General features: G+C 39.0%; 2 long non-coding RNA genes across 2 annotated transcripts in view; one reads left to right on the forward strand and one right to left on the reverse strand.

Annotated features, from left to right (window-relative positions):
• The window catches only part of LOC310908585, a 230,063-nt gene that overhangs the window by 16,634 nt on the left and 194,707 nt on the right, over positions 1-18,722 (forward strand). The gene's annotated exons all lie outside the window — the stretch shown is intronic.
• On the reverse strand, positions 12,124-17,904 carry LOC310908586. The gene is made up of 3 exons (XR_014589880.1): positions 17,273-17,904; positions 14,907-14,941; positions 12,124-13,241 (listed from the first exon to the last, which is right to left on the reverse strand). It is a non-coding gene; the product is annotated as an uncharacterized lncRNA (long non-coding RNA).

Consider the following 18,722-nt stretch of genomic DNA (forward strand, 5'->3'; position numbering starts at 1 on the left):
TAAAAAATTAGGGATTCAGGGAACAGGAAAACAATTACTTCAAGTCCAACTTGTAAGCTTCACTTAATAGAAATGGGATTCTAAAAAGGGAGGTGGAAGAATTATTTTAAGATTCATAATGCTTGAATAAATTCAAATTATGCAAATAGTAGTAAGCCAGTATTTTCATACCACAGTTTATACTATTACAGAATTTTATATCTCCTTTCTTTTCCTTTAACACAAGTTCTGTCTATTGGAAACTCATTATAAATACTCCTGCTGAACACTAATTAATTTGCTTGTATTTTAACTCAAAGTGGCATCTCTTGTTCTTTGCTCTCAGTTTGGTATGATAGAGACATCCACACTGAGGTCACCTCCAAATAGATCATAATTTTTTTTACTCTCCAGATAATACAACTCATTTGCAATACAGGATGGTTTGTAATCAAACAGCCTTCAGAAATATTTAATATAAGATGATCAGATACATGTTTAGGGTTTTTTTTTTAAATAATCTAATTAAACTTTTTTTTTTAAGATTAAGTTATCCAGAAAGGTGAAAAATCCTCCTTTTTTATTTTATTGTATCATTAAAATAATTCCAGTGTAGGTTATGAAAAAAAAAAATCATCAAGAATAATTTTACTTAACATTTAGACAGCTTTTGTTTTTAAAGGCACTCTATAGGAATTAAAAATAAAAATAATTAAAATCTATCTAGAAAAGCAAAGCAGTCTTGTGCACCATTCCCTGAAAGAACCAGTCTGGAGATTACAGAGCTGCACACTTCAGAGAAAGGACAGCAATTACACATAGTGCCATCGTGCAGGTCACTTAGGAAAGTTCTATTTACTGCTGGATAACTTGCATTAATTCCAATGGATCAGAGGCCTATTAAACTCTGGGGGAAAAATATTGAAATACCAAACAGACAATTCTGAAATGATCTAAACTGTAAAAGCAAGGCTCGAATGAGGATGTATTTCTACACCCTTCCCTTCAAAAACATAACGAAGCATTTTGCAGGAACACTTCCTCCAGCACACTGTACTTTAACAATAGCATTGCACAGAAAACTTGGCATTAAACTGGTATCAACAGAAGTGAAACTCTGGCACTAGGACAAGTGCCTTATTTTTTAATTTAATATTTTTTTTTTCTTTTCTTCAAGAAAGGAGGCATTAAAGAGAAGGGGTGGTTGCATTAGCAGGTTTTTAAGCGTACTACCGACACAATTTTGTTTATCTTGCAATTTTATTTTTTTTTTTTTCCCTGTAACTTTTGCCTGGGGAGCGGCGGCCCCGGCGCAGGTGAGCGAGGGAGAGCAGAGCCCATTCCCGGCCGGCATTCCTGCAATGCTGAGCCCGGGCACTGCTGCTCTGCCCCGGGAGCGCCGCGTTCAAACAGCCGGGGGAGCTTCCAACACAGCCCCGAGCCCTCCCTCCATCTCATGGACACCTCTGCTCGCAGCCCCGGTGCCTCGCAGAAAGAGCTGCTGGGGATTAAAAAAAAATATATATATAGTCGTCCCCTCACCCCCCTCAAATATATATATATATATATATATCTAAAAAAAGGAGGGGAAAAAAAGAAAGTTAAAAGAACACATTGGAGAAAAAAAAGTTTGGTTTTAGGGAATGATAAGCTGCAAAAAGTAAGCAAATATACATGATGAAATCTTCACTGAAAACTTCTAGTTTCTCGGGTCAAAAAAGGGCTTAAAATTCTTTGATATCATAAATTACTTAAAGGTTTTTTAACTACGCAAGAGGTGTCCAGTGACCAAGTTATCTTATATTAAGCATCTATGTTTTAATTACACCAGAGTGCAACAGTCCTGAACAAAGCGAATTGCAATGAACAAAATTCACGTACAGCACAAATTCCTTTGTGGTTTTTTTTTTGGTAGTGAAATGATAGCAAAGATGAAAAAATTCCATAAACTGTAAGAAAATAAAAAGGGACTTCCATTACAGTATCACTTTCATAGTGTAGCTGCAATTGCTTACTACACACAGAGACAATCCAAAATGGTTGGAGATACAGAATTCTGTTTGTGAGCTGAGGGTTAGTATCAGATGTATTTTTGTGGCCAACTTCAGCTCTACAGTTCAAGTTACCATTTCTTTTGAGCCTATTAAAGGTAAAATATATGGTATATAAGGTGCACCTAAGACTGGCTATCTAAAGGATAACTGGAACCTCACACAATGACAGTATATTGGCACTGGTAAATTTAAATCCCCTTCCTTGGAAAAAAACCCCACTCCTAACGTGAATGATATTAACACATTATTGTTATAATCAAATATAATGTCAGGAGAATAATGAACCTACTGCAAGTATTCATGTATTTATCCAGCCAGATAAATACAGGCTTCTACACTCCTGGTATCAGGTGCAGGTATAATATATAGTTGTGAAAAAGGGCAGTGCTTTATAGAATTTGTATTCCATGAATGGTGTCATTTGAGTCTTTTGTCTTTCTGTCTGTGATGTCACACTTATTGGAGTTGTCACATGTGCATTATTAAGTTTCATGAATTTCATGAAGCGCTGCGTGAAGTTATAAACTCATTTTTAACACGATTCTGCTGCGTTTCAGTTTTAGTGAACAAAATGTCCTGCACAGATGCAAAGGTGATATAACTAAAGGTCTCTTGTCTCCCTGTGGACAGAAAGGGCCAGTTGCAAGGCTTGGGATGAGGCCATGCTCCTCCTGGGCTGTCACTCCACACTGGCATGTAAAATGGGGTTTAGAAAGGAGGGTCATTTTGGTGTTGCCAGCAATCCAGAAATTCACTGCAAAAAGTATCTTTTTTCCCCCCCTAATCTCCCACTTTGTTGTTTCAAAGATGAAATGGCATCCACGCAATTAAACGTGTGCCATAATTTAATAGAGGTGATTTTACTGAAGTTTATTACCAACACAAAACCCCTTATAAGGAAAAGACCAAATGAAGTTTTTGCTATGTTATTTACACTAATAAAATGCAATGTGAATACTAAAACTGGCATTGAAAAAAAAAAAAAAAAAAAAAAAAAAAAAAAAAAAAAAAAAAGGAGGGGGGCAAAATTGTAAAAACCTGCTTCCAGACTTATGCAGCGATCTATATTTTTCAGTTCATCCCAAGGGATGTCTATGACTAATCCATGGAAATTTCAAGTTTCAAATTTAGCAAATTTTTCTTAGGGCCTAAAAGCATTTTACTGAATATTTTAGATGGCTGACCAAAGCACTGAAATATTAAAAGGTCAAATCTTAAATGTATATTCCCAGAAAAAGTTACCAACAGAAATATAATGCAATGATATATATATATATATATATATATATATATATAAATTTTTTTTTTTTGATTCACCACAAATTTCAAGAAAACTGTACAGGTTTTTTTTTTCTAATTCAAAAAAATAACTTAGTAAGAAAACTGTACAGAGAGAAAAACCTGGACCTTTTGTCTCTTGGCAACAGAATGTGACTGGGTTTGACGTGGAGAAGTCTCCCTGACTCAATTAGAAATACAGCTGCTTTTCAAAAAAATTTTGAAGCCAAATACCAAAATTAAAGTTGATGCCTGAAGCTCACATTACTTTCATCATTTATCTGCAATAAAATTAAAAAATTCCACCTTCCCTCAGCAATCATTTCAACAAAATCACATACTCTGTCCCTTCTGTACGTGGGTGCAGTATGGGACACCTGGATACAGGTATGTTTGTGTATGTGTGCAGTTATAGTCTCATGCTACCATAGTCCAGTAAGTGTGAATACTGCTAAAGCAAGACTCTAAATTAATATTGTTTATGTAATTCTGCACAACAGAAATGATAACATTTTTATAATGCAGCCTAAAGATTACTAATGAAGGGTTACCTTTGAATTACTACAGGAAAAATTAATGGAAGGCACAGTCCAACCATTGCGCTTTTCTAGTTATATAAATAAATGCAACATTTTAAAAACCTTCACACAACTTAAATACAGAGTAAGAACTACATGAAAGAAGTTGATTTGTAACAGCGCTACACCAGCAGGAATTTTATCCCTCAGTGTTACTGTAACAACTCATCCCCACCTTCAGAGAACAAAAGTCTCTGCTCTGGGACTGCCAGGATGCAGGACCTTGCTCCCACACCTGGAAGCAGGAGGGACACTGACAAAAACATCAGGGATTTCATTGAATAAAGTACTGCAATGCCTCGACTAAAATATTCCAGCCTTCAGCTGGCAGTGCCCTGAGTGCTCAGCTCAGAGGGCAAAGCAAAACAGGTACTTCAGACTCATTGTGGGAACTTAGAAAAAAATAGTTTTGCTTTAAAACCACACTCATGCAACTGTTTGTGCAGCAAATGGGGATCCCATGCTCACAGGGAAACATTTCTATAGGAGTATCGTGCTTACTCTATTATTGTTCAGGTAAAACAACACTAACACTGGCCAGAAAACTGAGCAGCCTAAGAAAATTATCAGAAATCCATTAGAAAAGGCCCTTTTGAGACTGAACTACTGCACAATTCCAGCTCATCTTTGCCTTTCCCTAGCAGAGAACACCATTTTGAGGCTGTCATGCATTTTTCCTTCCAAAGGGGTTAACGCCAGTGGAAAACGCAAGGATCCTCTTACCACAGAAAAACTGAGCAATGCAGTTTCCCAGAGAAGCTGCCTTTTTTATTTTTACAGGTGCAACTGACGTCTGTCTTGTATTTTCTGCTCACCCAAGTATTAATTTAAAAACCACACTCACATGAACGCACGATATGCAGCTATCTGCAGCCAGGTAGCTTTTTTGCACTTTCACATACTTCTTTTTTACTCAATTATTTAATGGAAAGAGGCAGAAGAACAGATTTTGACGTAGCACAAATAAGGAAAATAAGCACTCGCTTCAAATGAATTTTGCTGAATTACACTAGGCCTGAATACATATCCTTGTGTTTAGAAAAATGTTTATCTTCAAAATGTAAAGAACAGGCTTCGTAATTTCCATAGCACTCCTAAAGCCTAACCAAACCCCACGTTCTACAGGACTATTTTTTAATTTTTTCATGTTTTCCCTCCCTAAACTGATATATTTCAATGATCCAGACAATCAAGGAAATCAACAGGGAAACAAAAATGGTTTCATATTAAAAGCAGTACAGACAAGTGCACACCAGTTGCTAAAGAGAGAAGACTATTAAATATGAACGGTTCCTACTTGGTTTTCACTGCAGGGGTCACATTTGGAAACAATTTTGATACCAAAATTAGAAGCTCATGTTTTAATTTCAGCAACATCTTTGTCTAGGAAATGAGAGAAATCTTACCCACCATTAAGCTTTACCAGGTACACTAGCTGGAAAAATCAGTGCCAGAAATAGTAATGCCAAGGAATCAAGTTCACACAGTAAAATTACTATTCCCTGCTCATTCTATTAATCTGAACCTTGCCACAGATAAATGTCTTTTTTAAACAGTAAAAACAGAACTAAACAAAAAAGATTCTGAGAGGTTTGAGACATGAACGTTCAGAGCAAAAGGATTCCGAAAGGTTCCCTTCACTAAGGATCTTTCAGAAGAGGCATTTCTACAATAATCCTAAATTAATATATTGCATGCTGAAATGTTTAACACACTCTGAAAAAAACTGGCACTTCCTACAGTTATTGTAAGGTTCCTATATATTTTTAAGGAAAAATTAATATTTAAAAATTTTGAATAATGACTATTTTCTTAATTTTTTTCTTCTGAATGCCAAGCTGCTATCCACATTTTAAAATTCTACTACAGCTCATTAACTCCAAAGAAAGCACAACCATAGCAGTGCTTTAAGGCAAGAAAAAAACCCCCAAAATAATGCAAATAGCATTGTATTGAGACCCTTTTTAGCCTCTAAAATCCTGCAGATAAAAGAAAAGCAGTCCTAGTACTGAAAAAAAAAATATGGGAGGGGATGGACTTTGTATTTTTGTTAGTAAACATATTAATTATAACTAAGTAACACGAGGAATAGGCTTATGTCAACCTGATGATATTATTTTTAGTGGAAAACAGGTAACTATACACTTCCACTCTATAAAAAAAAATAAATTTAAAGGCAGTGGTCTTTGGGAATTTCCAGCAATAAATAAGGGTCACAGAAGGGCTGGTTTCAGTCTTGCTGCAGTCAGCATCACTTGCTGCTCACATTGGGTTCAGCTCTGAATGAGAGTTTTCACTCAAAGGGTGCGATGGCTCAGCTGCTCGGCCACTTCTTCTGTTAAAAGAGCTCACTCTGCTGTATCACAGAATGCACTCTTAAGTCTAAGAGTAGATTATTAGAAGTGTTTGTTTAAATAATTCAACTGCAAGGAAACTTAAAGAGGGGACGTAACATTTTACTTGAAATGACTGGAATGCAAAGACACATTTTTACTTTAATCCTGTTCATGCTGACAACCACAGAAGTCTCGAAGTTTACTACTGTAGTGTTATTTATTTTTGTGATGGCAACATTATAAGCTCCCCCCAATACACTCAGATCCCTTGTGCTCAGTTCTAACCCTGCTGTGTTTTACACAACTTGGCTGTCATCAGCAATTAGGGTTGTTTTAGTTAGGGGTTTTTTTTGATAGAAAGAAGAAATGTGGAAAAGCCGTATGCTGGCTGAAGTTATGTGTTTATAGCTCAATTATTTTATGATTTAAAATTGTATTTCACAGATTTCACTGCTGGGCAAATAGAGCGTACAGATGAAAAAGAACCAACTTTGGGTAAAAGGTGGCGGTTTTCTGTATGCAAGTCTTCCAGATAATTTATCTCAGCTTCCATGTTTATATACGTTCCCTAGTCACAGCAACTAAAAAAATGAGATGCATCACATTCTGCCACCAGTTACTTTTGAAGCCAAGAAAAAAAAAAATTAAAAAAAAAAATCATCCCAGCCTTTTTGCATAAAATCAGTGATAAAGACGAGGAAATTCTAGTTTTCTCTGGCTCAGTACCCTGTGCTTGCCATGCTCGGCCTCACAGGGCCCTGTGTGTGTGTGCACTGCTGTAATACACAGGAAAAGTTATGGAAAAGGTGCTGAATACAATCCTCTGGGACACAGCACCACGTTTCCCTACAGGCTGAGAAACAAGGCTCATTCTGAGAGGCCCAGGTTTGATGCTGCATTTGCTCACTCTCTTTTAAGGGAAGAAATCGCTATTTTTCACTAGTTTGCGCTTCTTCCTTTGGAAGAATCTAGTCAGGGGTAAAAAAAAAAAACAAAACAAATTAAAGGCTGAAAAGCGAGCAACCGAATTACAGGGGGAAGACCCCAGCAATATATTTAGTTCAACGAGGGATTAGGTGCCACGGGCAGCGGCAATTAAAGAGCTGATAGGACCCCTTTGAAACATAGTTTGACTTTTCCTGCGGCTGCGAGCGGCGCCCTCGGAGGTTGTGCAGGGGCTGAACCTGATACTCTGCCTTTCTCCGCCAGCACGTGCCGAAATTAGTTCTCCATTTTGTGGTGGCCCTCGGAGAGCAATTCCCATTGAGAAGTGAACAAAGGCCGTGACCCCGGGGTCAGAGTGTAATGCAGGAAGCATGACCTCCCCTTTGTTCCCAACAGCACTGTTTACTCTGCCTAAGTAAAGATCACCAATACATTAACTAAAGAGGATTAAAAAGGTCATATCCCTAGGGATGGAGCTCACGAAAGTGGCAACTCACTTCAGTCACTAAATCACTGGACTTCCCCACCTACTCCCCCCTTCAAAAAAGAGACACCTTAAGCTGTCATGGCTCATTATTTTCCGAGCAAAAGTCTGTACAAATTCATGTCTCAGAGCAAGGTTAATTTCTGCAGAGCTAGCCAGCTCCTTGAAAGTTATTTTTAAAGTTATATTCTAAGTCATTAGAATATCATCTAATTAATTTTTTTTTTATTTTGTCTCTCCTTTTGAAAAATTCTGAGTTTATTTCTAAAATTGATTTTGTCTAAAAATGGTAATTAAAAAGCGAGAGTAACTATTATAAATTAAATTCTTAAAATATCCTGTAGTCTGTGGATGGGCAGAGAAGTTGCCTGTTGTTGTAGACAATTGCTAACTCCATGATGGCTCAACTTGCAAAGAGGAGAACAAGGAAAATAAATTGAAAATATGCTGCCTATAAAATTTCACATATGCTGATTGCTAAACTTTATCAGGCTAAATAAGCACTTACTTTGTCTGTTAAGATTTATCTTACCAACTTCTCATAACATCTTAGAACATCACATTATTAATTTGGATATTAAGAGAAGCATCTCTTGAAACAGCTAAATTAATGCTGCATTGGTAACACACAGCTAGACAGCAGATTGGAGTGTCTCCTTTCCATTCTCTAATCCATTGGCCTGCTGAACAATCCTAAATTTGCTTTGTACCTTGGTTTCCTCATGTGTGATGATGTGGCCCACTGGGATGCAGATGTTATCATCAATTATATGGCCATGAGAGAAGGAAAAGAGCACATAGAAGAGAGTGGTCTAGACTAAGATATTTTCCCTTCTTTATCTACAGGCAGAGGCACCTCTGATTAAGCTGAACATTATATTAGAGCTTCCAGAAGAAAATAACAGGAATCAGGCCAGGCAAGTGGGCAAGCTTTTTATCAAAGTCTTTGGTGCAGGGAGCTCAGCACCACAAACCCCACACAGGGTAAATGACTTGGAATCAGCATGAGATCACCCACCACCAGCAGAAGAGAAGAGGACCAAGAGTGGCCCAAACTCCAAAAGCTGAGGTCCTAGAGTCCCACAAAACAGCATGAACCATACAGGGGGAGAGCTGAGAGGGTGTCCTTCCATTCTCAGACACTTTGTGCAAAATAGCTATTTTTGGGTCCATAACAATATGTTCACCTTTTTAGTTTGTAGCAGCAGGAATTAATGCAAGAGGTGTGGCCAGCTGGGATCTCCTTACACCCAGCCTGCACTGGCCCCTTTTCACCCACCACTGCAGCTCCTGCTCCTGTGTTTCTGATCTTTTCTCATCCCAATAGTATAAGTCAGAAAGTTACTGCAGATTCCAAAACCAGCCAAAAGTAAAGAAGAAACTTGCAAACTGTGTCTCTGCACTGTGATGAGCATTCCCAGGGCAGGTGGGTGAACGACTGGCACTCGGGGTAACTCTCACCTGTCCAGTTCTCTGCCTGAAACAACCAAATCTAGAAATACACTTTCCTGTGACTGCTGTTCCCTGAAATCTGCTATGATAGATTTGGGCTTTTTATATATTATACACCAGGATTCAAGGAGAGAAAGTGGAGTCAGAAAGCCTTGACAACAGGTTTAGAAAAGGCTGTGTCCAGGACAAAGCAAAACTGTACAGCAGGTATTTAATATAATATTATATGCTCATCAGATCTTCCCACTGATTTCAATGGAAACACTCTGCTTTTCAGCACAAAAGATTATGCAGGCACAGTGTATCCATCAGGAAAAAAGGGTAACAAAATCTCTACACACAGAAGGAGCAGGTGGGCAAAAGCAATGTGAGTACTGAGCAAAGCTTTGTATCAGGCTCAGGAAAAGGGGTACCTTTTCCAAAAAGCACTGGACTGAAACAACCAGAACAAAGAATATACTTAGACATTAAGGTCTAAAAATGGAGATTGGGAGCATAAGGACTGAACCAGTGGCATAAGGACAATTTATTGACATACATTAGAAGCAGGAAGACTGCACAACAATTGTCTGGCAAGACTGAAATAGTGCTGGGAAACAAAGGGAGTGAAGAAAAAGGATGAAAAACACCACAGAAAAAATAATGGCTGATTATGACCTTGAGCTAATTAGCTATGCAAAAGAGGAACTTTGCCTTTTCTCCCCCTGTATGGCCATACTAACATTTCTTGTTAGCTGGGTTCCTAATCTGGGATATTAATAAAATAGAAAAAATACCCACTATTTCTTCCTGTGGAAATTCCTAGTCTTATTTTTCAGTTCTCTTTCACACCAGCCAACAGCACTCTCCCTCCAACATGGGAAGCAAAAACAACATTCAGAAAAGTGAGGGAATGAGATGTCCCTTCTCTTGAACAGGAAAACAGAGGAAACATGATTCCATTTTAGGGAGGGATGGAGTAATCTTGACCCTACCTCATATTCTAAGATATGCCTCTCTATCTCCTGTTGCTCAGAAATCCAGTCAGACCAAAAGGTACCTTTTAGACTAAAAAGTTTTTAGGCTTAATACAGTTGGAAAAATTTACGATATTCAAGTCACAATATAATCCCCTCTGGTCCTTTCAAATAGCAAATCCCATTAATCAATTCTTTTGCAAGTAAAGGGTGAAAGAAAAGCAGATAGCAAAACAGAAAGTGCTGAAATAAAGGGGAAAATTAAAGGCAAGCCATTCTGAGGACACACACAGCCTTTTGGAACAGCCCAAGGTTGGAGGCAGGGCTTCCAACAAAAACCTGCACTCTTCTATCAGGAATGAAAGGATAGCAGTCCTCAAAAATAGCCACAAATGATGATCCAGATTACATGCCAGTGAATTCTGTGATTTTGTAAACCGTCTGGAAGGCTACTTTAAAAGATTATAACTTTAATGCCTGAGCAGAGATTACATAACAAGGAGAAAAACAACATTGATAACATAATGAAAATTACGTCTTTTTTAACTTTGAGTGCATCCACAGAATTCATTATTATTTATTTGGCCTTCCAAAAGGGCTTTGACAATGTGACTCATGAGGACCATAAAGAAAACACAATAGTCACGACAGGAAGATGGAGTCACGATTAAAAACAAGCTAAGGAGCCAAAAGTAAAATGTACAAATGAAAAGACACTTTGGCAAGAGAAATGTTAAGAGCTGTTGAATGCAGAGGCCATGCTGGTATCAGTTTTTAACTTTAGTTCATATCTAGAAAGATCAGCTAGAAAATAAAGAGTGGCAAAAAATGACAAGCAAGGGGAGAGTACTGGGGTTACTGAAGGGTTGAATCAAGCTGAGTAAATGTGAAACACAATGAATATTTTTTTATATAATTGCTAAGGAGAGCATATTGCAATGTTCTCCAGGGGGAGGACCTGGGTGCCACCATAACAAATCAATGGAAACTTGCAGGAATATGCAATAATGTCAGGTAAGTCAAGCAGGAAAACAGAGTCCTGTATTAAAAACATTATCCTTCTAAGATCCGCCTGCCAGGGAAACAGCTTCCTGGAGAATGCTAATGAGCCCTTCCCCATTAGCTACATTAAAGCTACAGAAGTAACAGGAGTGCAAGGGCAGGTGTCTACAATAATGTCACTTTTATAAGACTGCCATATATGAAAACATAAAGGGATCAAACTATTTATGTTGGTGAGCACACGAGCAACAGGGAACACCACAGAGATACAGAGTCTGAAAGTCAGGGTCTGTAGTCTGACTTTACCACCTGCTTCCCTTGAAAGGGAAATGGTTCAGCTAAATTAAACAAGCAATAAAATCAAACTATAGGAATATACTATTTTTCAATGTGCAGCCTGAGCATGTGAAAATCGGTGCCTTGTTAAGGGACATCAGCAGGAATTGGAAAGAAGGATTCTAAGCATAGCCTACAAAAATACTGTTGGATGGGATTGTTTGCTGGAAAGACCACACAGACCTTTGTGCAAAGCCAAGGGATCTGCCTGCCCCTTTCTGCTAAGGACAGGGTATTCCAAAAGGATCTGATGGTGGTCAACTTCACTCTCTTACCAATCAACCCTTTGTAAAAAATGTCAGGGTAGACTTGGCATTAATTACACCGTGGGCCTGCTCCAGTGCAGTAATTTCTACTTTTGTTTTCTGTGGGCAAAAGAAATGACAAAAAAAAATAGACGAGTTCACTTATCTGATGCAAAATACCTTACCCTCTAAGCTAGCTATGGTGCCTTACACAACGCTGTCAATGCATCATGCAAATGTCACAAAAACATGTAAAAACATGCATGTTTACTTCGCCACCTGCCCTCCCCCCTGCCACCACAAATAATTAGCAAGAGCCTGAATTGTAAGACTTTGTTTTACTATATAAATGTTGCATATAGAGCTCTGCTTTATAACTTATAAATACGTTTCCTTTTTTTTATCTTACTATCTCTTTTTGCCATCCACGCATCATTATTGCAAAACCCATTTAATACTTAAAGGAGAGTCCAAGTTGTGTGTCAGATCCTGGGATTTTGCCACTCATACAGTGGTTTGCTACACTCAGCCTTTGGTCTTGTGGCTAACAATTCACCCAAGCTGTGAGAATACCTCACCACAACCCACACACTGCTGCTCTTCAAAGGAAGACAAGGATACATAATTAAGAGATGATGAGCTCAAACACAAGACATGAGATGTGGGAGCAGATTCTGTAACCACACCGGTGAGTGGTTTTACTACTGAAGTTTCATCAGCTCTGTCTTCACTTATGGTTATCAGTAGAACTCACACGCTTTCAAATTATATTTGCAGCAGCAAAGGAAAAACAAAAAAAAAGGAATGCTAAAACGGTACCAATGCATAAAAACAGTTTTAACATCAACTGGTCAGAAGTGAAATTGTAAATCAGCACTATTAACAAATTGCCCTTGTAACAAGTGGGGCCTATGTCTCCAAAAAAAAAAGAAAAAAGGCAAACCAACACACAGCTTTGCTAAAAATACTGTCAAAATTTCATCCCACAAGAATTATAACCTGAAAGTATTCTCAGTCTCATTTCAAGACTTTATGATGCTGTAATTGTGGCCATAATATAAAGAACTATAGACAGAAGTATCTGTGTGTATATGTGCCAGTTCAGGGACTAAAGGCACAATGCAGAGTGGAAATGAAAATTCAGATGTGAATACAGATCCACACCAGCACATACAGGATCAGTCTCTCACTGGCTATTCAGAACAAACAAAACATCAAACCACCTTTCCTATTATTCTGCAGAGCTGAAACTAGTTTTTGTTGTTCTTGTCATGACTGATTAGGGAAAGAGTTGAAAAGTCTAGAGCAAAACAAGACATGAATAAAACTACCAAACTCAAGTGAAAACCACTGACCAGTCTTCAGAAATAGACATAAGAAATAGGAAGATTACATGTTCGCTCATTTTCTGATTAACAACAGCAACAAGAAGAAGAATTCAGTTTTACCTAAAAGAAGTCTTCGTTTTGTGCCGATGCAGGACCACATCTCCACAAGGCAGGGACCCTTTGCAGGGCGAGAGCCTCCCAGCAGCAGCCACACCCTCCTCTTCCTCATTTTTTTCCACTGACCATTAAATACTTTCCAAGTCAGGCACTGAAAAAAAAAATAACCCAAAACAACCCCCCACATTTTTAATGGACATCAGATAGTATATTGCTGATTTAATTAGGCAATTTAGAAACAAATAAATATATCTGCACACACCCCCATATTTGTATTTTCTGTTTCATTTCAAGCAAATTTGGTAGGCCTGATTTGAATCTTTATTCAAACTACAGGAAAAAAAATAATGAAAATGTGTTCTATGCTGGCAGCAGAACTAAGCCCTCTGGCTATCTCTTTTTAGAGTTTTATATGACATGTTGTCCATTGGTACTGGAAAAATTCACAGAACAGGGGCTTTTCAGAGAATCTTCAGATGAACCTATAGGTTTTGTAGCACTAATAGATGCCAGCACAAGACAAGCTGAGAGAGACATCTCAGAACTCGCCTCTTCAGGGATTCTATGGATTTGACACTCAGCCAGATCTATGACTTTATTAAAAAAAAAAGAAAAAAAAAAAAGAAAAAAAAAAAAGAAAAAAAAAAAAGAAAAAAAAAAGAAGTAAAAAAAAAAAAAAAAAGAAAAAAGAAAAAAAAAAGTTAAGATTTTCCTGGTTCATATATCATTCAAACTCTCCCAGGTAATAATGATGCTGCATAGCAAGTATCAGACAACATATCCTTATTCTTATTATATTTAATCCAGTTTATTTCATCCATAATTTGGCAGTACACAGAACTATATGAAAATCGATTGTTGCTATAAACAGTTTTGCATATTGTGTCATCTGCTGGCTTTAATTAATTATTTAAACAACACTGTAATTATACTACATTTCATATTCTATTTAACCAGAAAATAGCCAATATGAATTCAAAGTGAGAAAGCAAATTTCTCCCATATCTCAAAAAACCCTACTATTTTCAAATAGCTCCGGCATTCAACAACAAAGCAAAATAGAATATTTAGGGTTCAGCAACTTAAGCTTAGTTTTTTTGCAAATAGGTGCACAAAGACACTTTTGTTTAAGTATCATTAGGACTGTGAAATTACTATGAAAATAAGATGCTTGTTTATTTAAATCTAGAACTAAATTTATAACCTGAATCCACAGATTCATGCTATCATGCTTGCTGAAAGACCAAATTAGTATTAAAATAAGAGCAGAGGTTATGCTGAGATGTGTGTTAGGGGATGACAACATACCTTACAGGTATGGCATTGAATAATGCCAAATCCAGAATGATTTTTTAAGACCAGCATCTTCTACATATTAATTCATGTATAATTGTGCACCCACAGAAAAAACACTGCTATAAACAAGTGATATACTTCACTAGTAGTCGAGGTGTTTGCAGTTCCATACAGTCCTGCATCCTAACAGGTTTCCAATATACAATTCTGAAGTCTCAAAGCCTGCATAATGCTGTCTTTGCATACACAGTAAAATGTGCATAACTGACTTGCAGAATACATCAATCCTGAAGTCCTTCAGACATGGTTATTCCCAAAGAAATCTTTGTTCTCTAAACTGCAGAATATTAGGTAACGCTGCCATTTGTACCGGAGTGCTCCACTACACCACTGACTTTTAAATCCAAATACAGAATAAGGGAAAATGCTAGCACATTAGTATTTTACTGGCCCACAAAACAAAGATTCACCCTTCCAAGCCCTCCCATCCATGTATCCCATATTAGAAAAGCGCACTTACTCCAGACTGTCTGCATTCCTATTTACGGAGGTGCTCTGCAATAAAGGGAGCAAACAGAAATCCAAGGGTTAACAGAAGAAACAAAAAAACCTCCAAAACAAAACCCTAAACCAAACCAACAAACTTCACCCCCAAAATGCCCAGGCATGCTGTAGTCCTTGCAAGAAAAGCAAAATGTTCAGCAGACAAGAGCCTAACAAAAAAGCAAACAGAGAATTTAGTGCCGCTATTGCCTGGATACCAGTTTGGGATTCAGGCAGCCTTGGATTACAAGGACTATTCCCTTGAAAATCCAGCCCACAGTTCCTGCACTGTTTTCTACAAATACCACATCCAAACTGTGACTAAACACCTCATTATGCTTCTCTGGCACTGTCTGAAGCACACATATTGTACGATTTTCTGGGGCACCTAAAAGCAGAGGGAAAAAAAGCGGCTGGTTTTTACCAATCGGTGATGAAATGATGAACAAGTTCCCTGCAAAAGCTTGTGTGATCAGTAAATCTTCTTTCCCCCCTGCCCCTTTTGTTCCTGTGCAGGCAACAGGTGAAAAAATACAGCCCAAATTTACAAATAAGAAAATGTATGTAGACTATAAGACATCTGCACTGTAATATAGCCTTTTAAAGTAAATTTGAATTGAATGAAGAGGCTTAGCTGGGCCTCTACATTGGCTTCAGAAAGTAAATACTGTTCTTAATATTTATTTGTAGAGGTTTCATTTGAAGAAAATACAGTCCTTACAGTTACAAACAATAACTAGCGACTTGAGGTAACAATCTGGTATTGACGGATCTTAAAAGAAAAAAAATCCAAATTGCATTTTCAAAGGAACTGCATGCCTCAAATATTTCACTACAATCTCATTTTCCTATAACTTGCTAATTGATCTTAAAGATCTAGATGAATTATGAGCCAATAACCTCTAATTTTCTTAGCTCTGACTCCGGACAAACATTATATTCTGATTTATGAACATCTGAAATATTTAATTTGCCGTTCATGGCATTTAAACAGTTAATCTAATTTATGGGAAGTAAGGATTCCACATTAAAGACTCCTTCTACTTTCTCCCTTAAGCTTCACCACTTCAAAAGCCTTTTCCCCATCCCTTATTATTTAGGAATAGTCTCCCTTTGTGCACTGGACATACTGTGGTAGTTCAGGAGGCCGTGGCAGTTACAAGGTTCCTTTGCCAGTCCCTGTATTACTCATTAAATAATTTTACTCCCATATATACACACAGCAGCTGGAAAAGGGATGACCTTGCTGCATTTGGCTACATCTACACTTCCAGAGCGAGCCTTGAAATAAAAAGATTAGTGTTACAAAAATGATCAGCTCCCATCACCGTTTGCAGAGCTGTGATGGAGCAGTACACCTGTGTCTCTTCTAGCAAAAAAAAATCCACAATAGGCTACAAACGTTTCGGTTCTGTTAATACCCACTTCTCAGCCCGCAATTCAACAGAATCTTTCTTTAAAGAAAGGATTCCCTAAAATATTTTACACGCTTACAAACAGTTTTCTCTTTCGGAAAAGCTTTAGCAATTTCTTCCCTTTGCAAAAAAAAATTCAGCTGCGCAGCACCAGCGAAGAGCTCCGGGTACAGCAGATGGTTAAAATTCTGCATCATTTTTAAGAGCCTAAGAGAAAGCACTGCCTTTTTTTCGGGGGAGGCGGGGGTGGAGGAGAGGAGAGAAAAAAGCTGAGAACAGCAATTTGCAGCCCCCTTTTTTTTTTTTCTTTTTTTTTTTTTTTTTTTTTTTTTTTTTTTCCTTGACAGCAGCAAAGCCCCGCCTCAGTCTGGCCCTTCCTCCAACCTCTGCTAACCTAAAAACCAGCGCCAGCCTGGCAGCGGGCCAGGGATTCAAAAGTAAACATTATCCTCCTGCCATTTTTTTTTTTTTTCCAGCGCTGTTTATCATACCCTGATCCCCATTTTTTTTTTTTTTTTTTTTTTTTTTTTTTTTTTTTTTTTACCCCCCTCCTCCTCCCTGCCACCGCCATCCCCTTTTCGCCATTGCTGAAAAAATGCTCGTCTCCGCTCTCCAGGTTTGTTTCTCTCTCTCCGCGGCGACATCCAGCCCTGGGAGCTCGGAAGCAAAGCCGCAGTAAAGCTGCAGGAGGACGGGGCTGTACCCGGGGCTGGTCCCGCTCCAGGCGCATCTTTCCTCGCCTCTGTCCCATGGGATGGGGTGGGACACCCGCCCCATCGCCCGCTCCCCCCGCACAATGCACTCGCCTCTCCCAGCGCTGCAGTTGGCCGCCACAAACGCGGCTTTTTGCCTCGCCGTTTTCTTATTTAATTATTAGGGGAGTGCTTAAAAAAAAAAAAGAAGCAGAGCGGTGGTGAGGGCGCTGCACCTGACTCTTTGTTATCCCTCATCCCGCTCATCCGCGCTTCCTCCTCCCACCTTGGGCTGCTCCTGCTTTATCGAGGCTCTGAAAAAAAAAAAAAAACAAAAAAAAAACCCAACAAAACCCAACCCGACAACCCGGCTAATTGAAGTAGCTCTCTGACCACCCCCTTTTTTTTTTTTTTTTTTTTTTTTTTTTTTTTTTTTTTTTTTTTTTTTTTTTTTATCCAAGTGGTGCAGTGCATGGTGAGGATGGATAGCGGGAATACCGGCTGGAGGAGGAAAGGAGATTATTAAAAAAAAAAAATTTAAAAAAAATAATATAGAGGGGTGTGGGGGCGGGGGGTGAGTGGAAATAAATAAAAAATAAATACATGAGGAGAGCTGGGGAGGCCATGTTTGTGCGCGGGGTCAGCGCGGGGCACCGCGCTCTGCGGCGTGTGTTATTCCCCTGTTAAATCCCCCAGCCCTCCCTCCCTCCCTCCCTGCACATTCCTGCCCGGCAGAGCTGGATCTGGGGGATATTTGTATTATTTCCCGTTAAATCCACCCTCCCCATCACCACTCCTGCCAAGGGAAGGCTGTCTCGGGGGCACCCCCTGCTCTCCCCTCTCCGGGCACAGCCACAAGGTCATGTACCATCGGCCCCGCCGAACAAAAGCCCTGCCCTGGTTATTTATTTATGGCTTTGGGGCGTGTTTCCCGGTGAGGAGGAGCTTTTTTTTACACCCACCCGCGGGACAGCCCCGCGGGCTCATTAATAATTGCTCGCCATCATCTCCATATTGAAATTTGCGGAGCAGCGCATGATTAATTAAGGAGGGGAGGAAAAAAAAAAAAAAAAAAAAAAAAAAAAAAAAAAATGGGACGAATGAGGGAGGCCCGAGCGGGCCCGGCCGCGTTAACCCCTTCGCGCCTGGAACTCGCCGGGAATATTAATTAATTCTCACGTTAGGCCTCTGGCACAGGCTCTCCGACTAATGAACAGAATTTCCTGCAATCCGCTCATCGTCACCTTTGCATTTGGGGAAAAAAAAACCCAAAAAAACAACCACCTTACAATTATTAACTGTGATCGTAAATTAAAGTGTTCTCATGCAGTGAGGTTAAAAGAGTATTTACAGGGTTATTTATCTAAAGGGGTATTGCAATTAAAATCCTACGAAATGTGTAATTTAAGCTCATCCGAGTGCTCCAAATCAGGAAAATATTTCTCATTGCAGCGCTGTGATTAACTCGCACGCGGGATCAGACAGAAACGGGAGCAATAAACACATCTCCATTCGGGAATCAAAACATTTAACACCCATATTTCAGAGCGCTCCAACTTCAGACGGCCGTGCCTCCCCCGGGGGGCTCTGTGGCTCGGCTCTCCCTGTCCCCGGGCCGGGGTTTGTCTGTCCCGGGCAGCCCCAGCGCTCCCGGGGGCGCTCGCCGGGCGGGGAAGATGCGGAGCC

The sequence above is a fragment of the Zosterops lateralis genome (genome assembly GCF_965231275.1).
Source record: "Zosterops lateralis genome assembly, chromosome: 4".
Classification (NCBI taxonomy): Eukaryota; Metazoa; Chordata; class Aves; order Passeriformes; family Zosteropidae; genus Zosterops; species Zosterops lateralis.